The sequence below is a fragment of the Tupaia chinensis genome, unplaced genomic scaffold, assembly GCF_000334495.1.
Source record: "Tupaia chinensis unplaced genomic scaffold, TupChi_1.0 Scaffold000415_1, whole genome shotgun sequence".
NCBI classification, from domain to species: domain Eukaryota; kingdom Metazoa; phylum Chordata; class Mammalia; order Scandentia; family Tupaiidae; genus Tupaia; species Tupaia belangeri.
In genome coordinates this window covers 3,479,148-3,487,209 of record NW_006159920.1, presented here as the reverse complement: position 1 = coordinate 3,487,209, position 8,062 = coordinate 3,479,148, and positions in this window count along the sequence as shown.

Genomic DNA, 8,062 nt, shown 5'->3' with positions numbered 1-8,062 from the left:
GTAAGACTGCCTAGTTCGCCTGCAAAAGATACAAGATCAGCATGAAGCAGATGATCAGGTATCCCAAGAGGTACAAGACGTCGGGGGCGGGGGGGAAACGGGTGAGAAGCTGCCAGTGGGGAGGCCTACCATGCCTTGGGTAGAAGGGAGAGGTGCAATAGGACCTTGTAGGAAAGAAGATGGAGCCTGCCCGGCCTGCAGGGTAGAAAACATCCAGGCTGAGGACACTGCACAAGCACAGCCTTGGCCCGGCGCAATCTCAGACAAGCCAGTGAGGCTGGAGGGACAGGCAGAGGGACGCACAGAGGGAGCTGAGTCAGGGTGGGACTCATGTGGACCTCGAGCTTCAGGTTTTCTGCTGCAGCAAAGGAGGGCTTTGATAGTCTAAGACTGTGGTGGAGGGTCGGACCTGAGCTGTGGGAAGTCAGGTGGCAGCAGGCAGTGGGAGGGCCACTGGTCAGCAGAGCATGGCAGTGGGGCACCTTCTCTGCCAAGAGAACCCAGTCTCTCTCTTATCTGGAGCCCTGAAGATCTCAGCTCCAACTTGCACCAGCCCAACTGCAGAGCTTGGCCCAAGGGAAGCAGGAAGATACTGGAGGGCCAGATCAGAGGCCATGTGGGTCACAGAACTGCACTCAGGCCACAGCGGCAGGACCACTCAGATTACTGCTGAGAAGGAGGGCTTCCTGAGAGCGCCAGAGAGCTCTTTTCTTCTGTAAAAAATTTGCCGAAGAGGGGCAGCAGGTGTTATGGTGGGTAAGGCAGTTGGACTCTCACATGGTCACTCAAGGTTTGAGTCCCAAACCCAGCAGCTTGAAAGTCACACTGAGTGCCTTTGTATGCATGCCAAAAATCCCAGAAGGGGACTGGAGGAGAAGGGATTGTAGTGTGGCCATACTTCAAGAGGTGATTTCTCACCTTCCCTTTCTCTCTCTCCAGTGAGCATCCTCACCCTGTGGCAAAAAAAGAACAAACAAACAAACAAACAAAATTAATTTTAAAAAAAAGCCAAAGAGTGCATATGCTTGCCAGAGAGGAAATAAGAAAGCCCTCCACCCCCGCAATGAATGGTCACACCTCCGTCCCCCATCTCTCCCTCGTTTCAGGATTTTAGGCAACCCTCCACCCCCGCAATGAATGGTTACACCTCCATCTCCCATCTCTCCCTCGTTTCAGGATTTTAGGCATGCATGCACATGTGCCTAGCACATTGCTCAGGCTGCCCGTGGGACCAAAACTGTGCAGTCGGCCACGTGGGAGCCAGCTCTTTAACTGCAAGACCATGAGCTGGCCCAGGAACCTCTTTCTTTATGTTCAGGGGGGAAAAAAAAAAGCATAACGAGAAAGGAAAAGACAACGATTCTAAAAGAAGAAGTTTCGAATAAAATGGCTGGCGCGTATCGAGGGCAAGATTCCCGCTGGATCTCACAGCAGCTTCGCAGGGAAGCTGAGATGCCTGTGTGATCATCGTGCTCAGCTGGCAGGGAGGAAACCGAGGGGACCGAGGCTGAGGAACTTGCCCACATCTCCCAGCACCAGTTAACAAAATAATAGGATTTGAACCTGCGACCCAGTCTGCTGCTGCAAAAGCCCAGGCTCTGGACCTCAGCACTCAGCCTTCTCCCTGTGGATGCACTGGCCCCAGCCCTACGGGCACATCCCACAGCCCCAGCTCCACGCGCTCTCCAAACAGCCTTCGGAGTTTAATTTGGTTTCCTGAGCCGGCTTCCTTACCAGGGAGAATACTTTCTGGGCATAAATTATTAAGCTGACTTCCTGCTGCAGATCGGCCTCCTGTGAGTTTGGGCTGTGGGAGCCGATTTTCCGGGTCCCGAGTGCCTCTGAAGAAACGAATTCCAGAGGTTCCAGATGGCTACGGCAGAGTCCAGAGTCGGAGCCTGGAGCCCAGCGCGCTGACAACCACCTGGCAGCCTCCCTGTGCCCAGGCCAGGCAGCCAGAGGCCGGGGCAGGAGGGAAAGGGGGAGATGCTTCCTCCAGTCTCCACCTCCAGTGCAGCCCAGGGGGACCTGCAGGGAAGGGGTGCGGGCTGGTCCTCCTTCCTCTACCCCCTCCCTCCTTGCTTCCATTCAAAGTCTCCACTTGGCTGGCTGCCTGTCTGGGGAAGAGAGAGGGGAAAAAAAAAAAGAAGAGAAGAGAAAAGAGGAAATAGAGGGGAAATCGAGAGCAGGAAAGAATGTATTCTGTCTGCGGTTTGGCAGGGAGCAGAAGGTATGGGGGGCGCCCCTGACTCCTGCACCCCAGCCCGGGGCCCACTGAATACCCTGGCCCAGCAGAGAGCTTCTCCGTGGAGGCTGTGAAGGCATCTTCCCACCCACCCATCACTCACTACTTGGGGGGCCCAGCTCAGCCAAACTTGGCACAAAGATAAGATTGAGATGCAGATTCCTTCCCATTGCTCTGAATAGAACAGATTGGATACGGATTTTCCTCTTTTCTTCCCAGTTAGACTGTCTGGGTGACTGGGGCCCACAGGAAAGGTTGGGACCAGATGGGGCAGGGCAGAGGCTGGGGAAAGGCACGTTCAGCTCTGGAACCAGGACACCCCGCGCCCTTTCTCAGGGTTCATTCCTGCCTCTGCTCATTCCTAGAAACCTCCAAGCGATGCCTTCGTCCCTCAGTGCTTGGCAGTCCCTCGCGTAGCCCCACCCACACGCCTCCAATTGCAACTAAACTTGAGAGGAAGATAAGAGAAAAAATATGATCGCTGAAAATTCAGCAGGGAAGGCTCTCACAGATTATTTGGTTCAACTAGTACTTTACAGAAACTAAGGCTTGAGGGAGAGTCGTTCAAGACTAGGCAAGAAGCAAATGGTAGAACCAAGTCTTAAGTAAAAAACAACAGCAGTAACAACCATGTCATGTACCAGAGTGTTCTCTGCACTTTTATCAGGATGTTCGACCTGCATATGACCCCGTGACTCACATACTAGTAACATTCCCATCTCATGGATGGGGAAATCGAGGCGCAGATGGGCTACGTAACTTGCATAAGGTCTGACCGGTAGAAGTTGGATCCAAACCCAGGCAGTCGGACTCCAAAGCCTGCCCTTTGCAGGTCTCAGCAACCACCCAGGACCCAGCCATTTAGAAAACGCCGTTCATTGGGGCTGCAGATGGCATGGTGGTTAAAGCGCTGGACACTCCCACAAAGCCAACCATGGTTCAAGTCCTGGACCTGGTGGCTTGCTTTCTTACTTTCCTCTTTCTGTGTGTCTCTCTCTGGTCAAATTAAAATAAATGAATGAATGAATAAAATAGAATAAAATAATTCTTTAAAAAAATATAAAATGCCATTCATTGACATAGCCTGTGAGTGGAGCTGTGGCCCCTCCAGGGACCACCGTGGGTGGTGAGGCCTCCTCCACACAGTGCATAACCACTCCGCATTGGCGCTCATGGCGCCCAGGCTCGTTCTCTGAACAGAGTAAGTCTGCGCAAGCTCAGAACTGGAGACAAGAGGAAAAGGATGCCTCTATCACTTGGGAAAACAAGCAGTTGTGATCACCACGTGGGCAACTTTGTGGAGAACAGGTGCGTGGAAGAAGATGGGCCAAACGCAGGAGGAACGAGCTGATGTTAGAGGGAGCCCGCCCTGGGCCAGAGGCGCGGCCTGCCTCAGAGCTGTGGGCGGCGTGAGTGAGACAAGGTGAGCAGCCTGTTTGGCTCAGGCCTTGCACAGAGGAGCGCACACCGGCTGCTGGTGCTGGCCCTGCCAACTTGTGATAGGATGATGAGTAGGGTTCTGTCTGTTTCCCAAACATCCTCTAATAGTTTATTGTTTTTGCAAGGAAAAAGAAAACAAAGGAGACTTGCTACTTTAATTGCTGGAATTAAATGCTAAGGATGTTGCCAAACACAAATCAAGCTTATCTGTTCATTAGAGCAGCCTCCTTTTTCTCCTCCCCATGGGCAGGCTCTCTCCCTGGAAACATTTTGCTATCTGATATTCGGGAGTTGTGTTAAATGAAGACTGCATTTGAAAACATGCCTACAGCACAAAAACAGCAGAAAAAGCCTGCGAAAGGCCTGGATTTTCTTGGGTTCTCCAGCACAGGTTCACTTACTCAACATAAACCTTTGTGAGTGGTCCATTTCCACTCACTCTCCTGAGCAAGGTTCCTCACTTGTGCCACTGATCTGTACACTTAGAAAGGATAAAAATGGGGCTGGCGAGAATGTAAAGGGGTGTAGTCACTATGTTTTAAAGGTATGGCAGTTCCTCCAAAAAAATCTAATATGTAACTACCATATGATCCAGCAATTACACTTCTGGGTGTGTACCCAAAAGAAGTGAAAGGAGAGTATCAGAGCTATTTGCACACCCATGCTTATAGCATGCCTATTATTCACAATAGTCAAAAAGTACAAGCAACTCAAGTCTTCATCAACAGATGAATGGGTAAACAAAACATGGTATGTGCCTACAATGAAATATTATTTAACTTATAAAAGGAATTCTGACTCATGCCACAGCATGGATGAGCCTTAAGGACACTGTGTAGAGTGAAGTCAGTCAATCACAAAGAGATAAATACTGTACGATCCCACCTATGGGAGGGACCCAGAGTGGTCCCATAGAAAGTAGAATGGTGTTTACCAGCAGCTGAGGGAGAGGGAGGGAGGCGTTGTCATCTAATGGGTACAGAGTTTCAGTTTTGCAAGATGGAAAGCCATAGATGGTGGTGATGGTAGCATAAGAATACCGTACTTAATACTATGAACCATACACTTAGAAATGCGTAAGATAGGGACCAGCAGTCAGCATAATGGCTATGTCACTGGATTCCCATGTAGTCGACCGTGGTTTACATCCCGGACCCGGTGACTTGAAACTCAACGCCGGGCGCGTGTGCGTGCATGCCCAAGATCCCGAGAGGAGAACGGAGGAGAAGGGATTGTCGCGTGATCATCCCCCCGGGGGGTGATTTCTTGCTTTCTGTCTCTCTGTCTCTCTCTGTCTGTCTGGCGAGCCCATGAGCCCTATGGCAAAAACCTCTCCCCAAAAAAAGAAATGGGTAAGATGGTAAGCATTATGCACATGTTAGCACAATTTAACACAAAGGAGCTTCTAAAATCCTCTCTGGACTGAAGTCCTGGGGGGGACTGATGATCTCCCCAGATAATGGGGTGTTCTCCCTGCTCTCCCCAGCTGGCACCCACCACTGCCAGCCCGTTCTCTCTCCCCCAGAGCACACTTACCCCTGACCAGAGAGTGAAACCAGCCCCCTACTGTCCATCCACACTGTGGCTGTTTGGCTGGGGCACTGGGTGACCCAGGGATGTGGTGGTGGGACACAGGAGATGGAGCAAAGCCATGGGGCATCCAAGAGACGCAGGCCCAGGGACTGGCTGAAAGCACCCACGGAGCGGGGGGAATTTCAGGTGCATCCATGGACACATGGCGAACTAGGCAAAAAAGACGAGGGTAGGTGTGAGGCCAGACTGCCCAGCGGACCATGTGATCACCCATGATATCTGTTTCCTGCCAGGTTCTAGGGGCGATTCTGGAGGTCGCCCACATTCCACCTTCTAAGTCAGCAACATTGTACCCTCCAGCCACTCACCCACAGTTACACTCCCCTTGGGCCACAGCTGGGAAAGGCTCATTGCTTTTAAGGATCTGTGTGATCACACTGAGCCCAGGCAGACAATCCAGCACGATCGCCCCACCTTGAGGTCCTTAACTGACTCACATCTGCACAATGCCTTTCGTGCTGTGAAGTGACATGCTCACAGGTCCTATGGATCAGGTCATGGTCAATTTTGATGGCCCTTATCCTGCCTACCACACCCACCACGGATACTCTCACCCCAGGTACTCCCACCCCATCGTTCACAGGTGACAAACACATTTCAGCATCCAGAGACTCCTCTGTGCTTGAATCTTTTTTATTTTTTTCTTTGTTTTTTAGATAGGGTTTCACGGCTGCAATCCTCCTGCTCAGCCTCCCAAGCTGCTAGACTACGGTGCACATCACTGCTTCTGGCCTTTAGGCTGGACTGGGAATTGGATCCAGGCCTCCCACGTGGTCCAGGCCTGCAGAGTGCAGCGCAGCGCCTCAGCAGCAGCATTATGCCTGCATTTCTGCAGGAGGCGCAGTGGCAGCTGGAAGCCAGGCCTCAGCAAGTCACAGTCTCAGAGGGAAAATAAGCTACAATTAGGGATGGGTCACGGGGGCAGAAAGTGCAGGCCCTAGGGGCTGGGAAGGGAGCGCCAGAGACACGGAGGTGACCAGCCCTGGAAAGGGAACGGTGTCTGTTCCATGGAAGGAAGATAGCTGAATGCAGTGGGGAGAGTTTGCAGACCTCACAGGTGAACTGCACTTCAACAAAAAGAAATTCACGAACACTGGCGAAGTTATACCAAAGGCTGATTATTATTCACTTCCCAAAAAGACTTTCCAAAGCATTCTTCAAGTAATGAGTTTCACTGTGTTCTTAAAATAGGATTTACACCAATTTTTCAGTAACACATAAAGGGATGCTTGTAAATCCACGGAAACGAAGTGAGACCCGCCACATCTGCCGACTCCTTCTGTGCTGCTGCGATGAGAGCGAGACGGAGGAGCCACCAGCTGGGGTGACGGGCTCGGGCTCTGCCCGGGCCCCGTGAAATTCTCTTTTATCCCCACGGTAACCTTCCCCCCATAGCACACAGCCACAGGTCTGCGGCTGGCCCTGGGGTCCTCGGACCCCAAAGCCCTGTCCTCTGGGACCCTGCGCAAAGAGGAGAGGTTACTCATAGTGGCAGGGAGTTGTGTGTGTGTTGACAGCAGAGGCTGCATCTCCTCCTACCCCAACATGTTCATGGAGGAGAGCAGAGAGGACTCAGGGTCACTGCTTATCTAGTTTCAGGGATGACACTGAAACTTTCTTCCTTTCTTCTTTTTCTTTCTTTTCCTTTCTTTCTTTCTTAGAGAGATTTTTGCTATAGGATGTGTGCACTCACTAGAGAGACAGAGACAGAAAGCAAGAAATCAACCCCCCAGGAGTGGATGGCCACACTGCAATCCCTTCTCCTCCATTCTCCTCTGGGGATTTTGGGCACGCATGCACACGTGCCTGGTGACACGGAAACTTTCAACTAAGGACAAAGCCTTCATTCTGAAATTGCTCTAGACAGAACCCCAACAGCCTGAAAGCACTCACGTGACATGAGGGAAATGGCTGGTTTCAGACCCCACGGGGGCGCCAGCTGACACATAGGAGGGAGATGGAAGACACGGGGCATCCAGGGCACTCGCTGGCCACATTTGGCTCCTTTGGCCTTCTGGAAATACCACTTGGGCATCGAGACATATACCATACAGGAAGGTACCATAAAAATACGGGAGCGCTTTCTGCTTTGTGTTGTCCAGGTCCCCTCCCACCTCTCAGCTGGCACTAGCATTCCTTTCTGGTTCTTTCTCCCCACTGTGTGAAGGCTGGCCCTAACCTTCCTTTCTGGTTCTTTCTCCCCACTGTGTGATTCCCCAAGGTTCTATTCCCAATTCCCTCCTCTCTCATTATGGCTGCTCCTGGGTGGTCTCAGCCTCCATTACCCTCTCCCTGAGGCTTCCAGGTCTCTTGCCCTCCATCCCTCTTGTTCCCACGGCCAGTAGGCTACCATGTTCAGGCCTTCCTCCTAGATAAGGGAACCACTCCTCCCAGGTCACCCTGGCCTGCTTTGCTCCTTCTGCTGGTCCTAGGCTTCCCTGACCTCCTCACCCTGACCTCTCCAGCCCTCCTGTGGAGGAGAATGGTGAGGGTGAAGCAGTCAGAGAGAAAGCTGATGCCACTCAGGGTGACAGAGCCATTAATGAACAGAGTTAAACAGCTGGTATTTAATTGCCCCCTCCCTCCTCTTTCGTTATCCTTCCATTAACTTTCCCAGGGGGCTCCTTGGTGGGTGAGACTGACAGAAACCAGGAGGGCGGACTCCTGGCTGACCCAGGGGTGGGCAACGAAGGGGACTGGGTTCGGTCCCCACGTGCTGGAGGGTAAGAGGGCAGTAGGACAGCTCTGTGGCCTCTGAGGACCGACGGGGAAAAAGGTGTACGT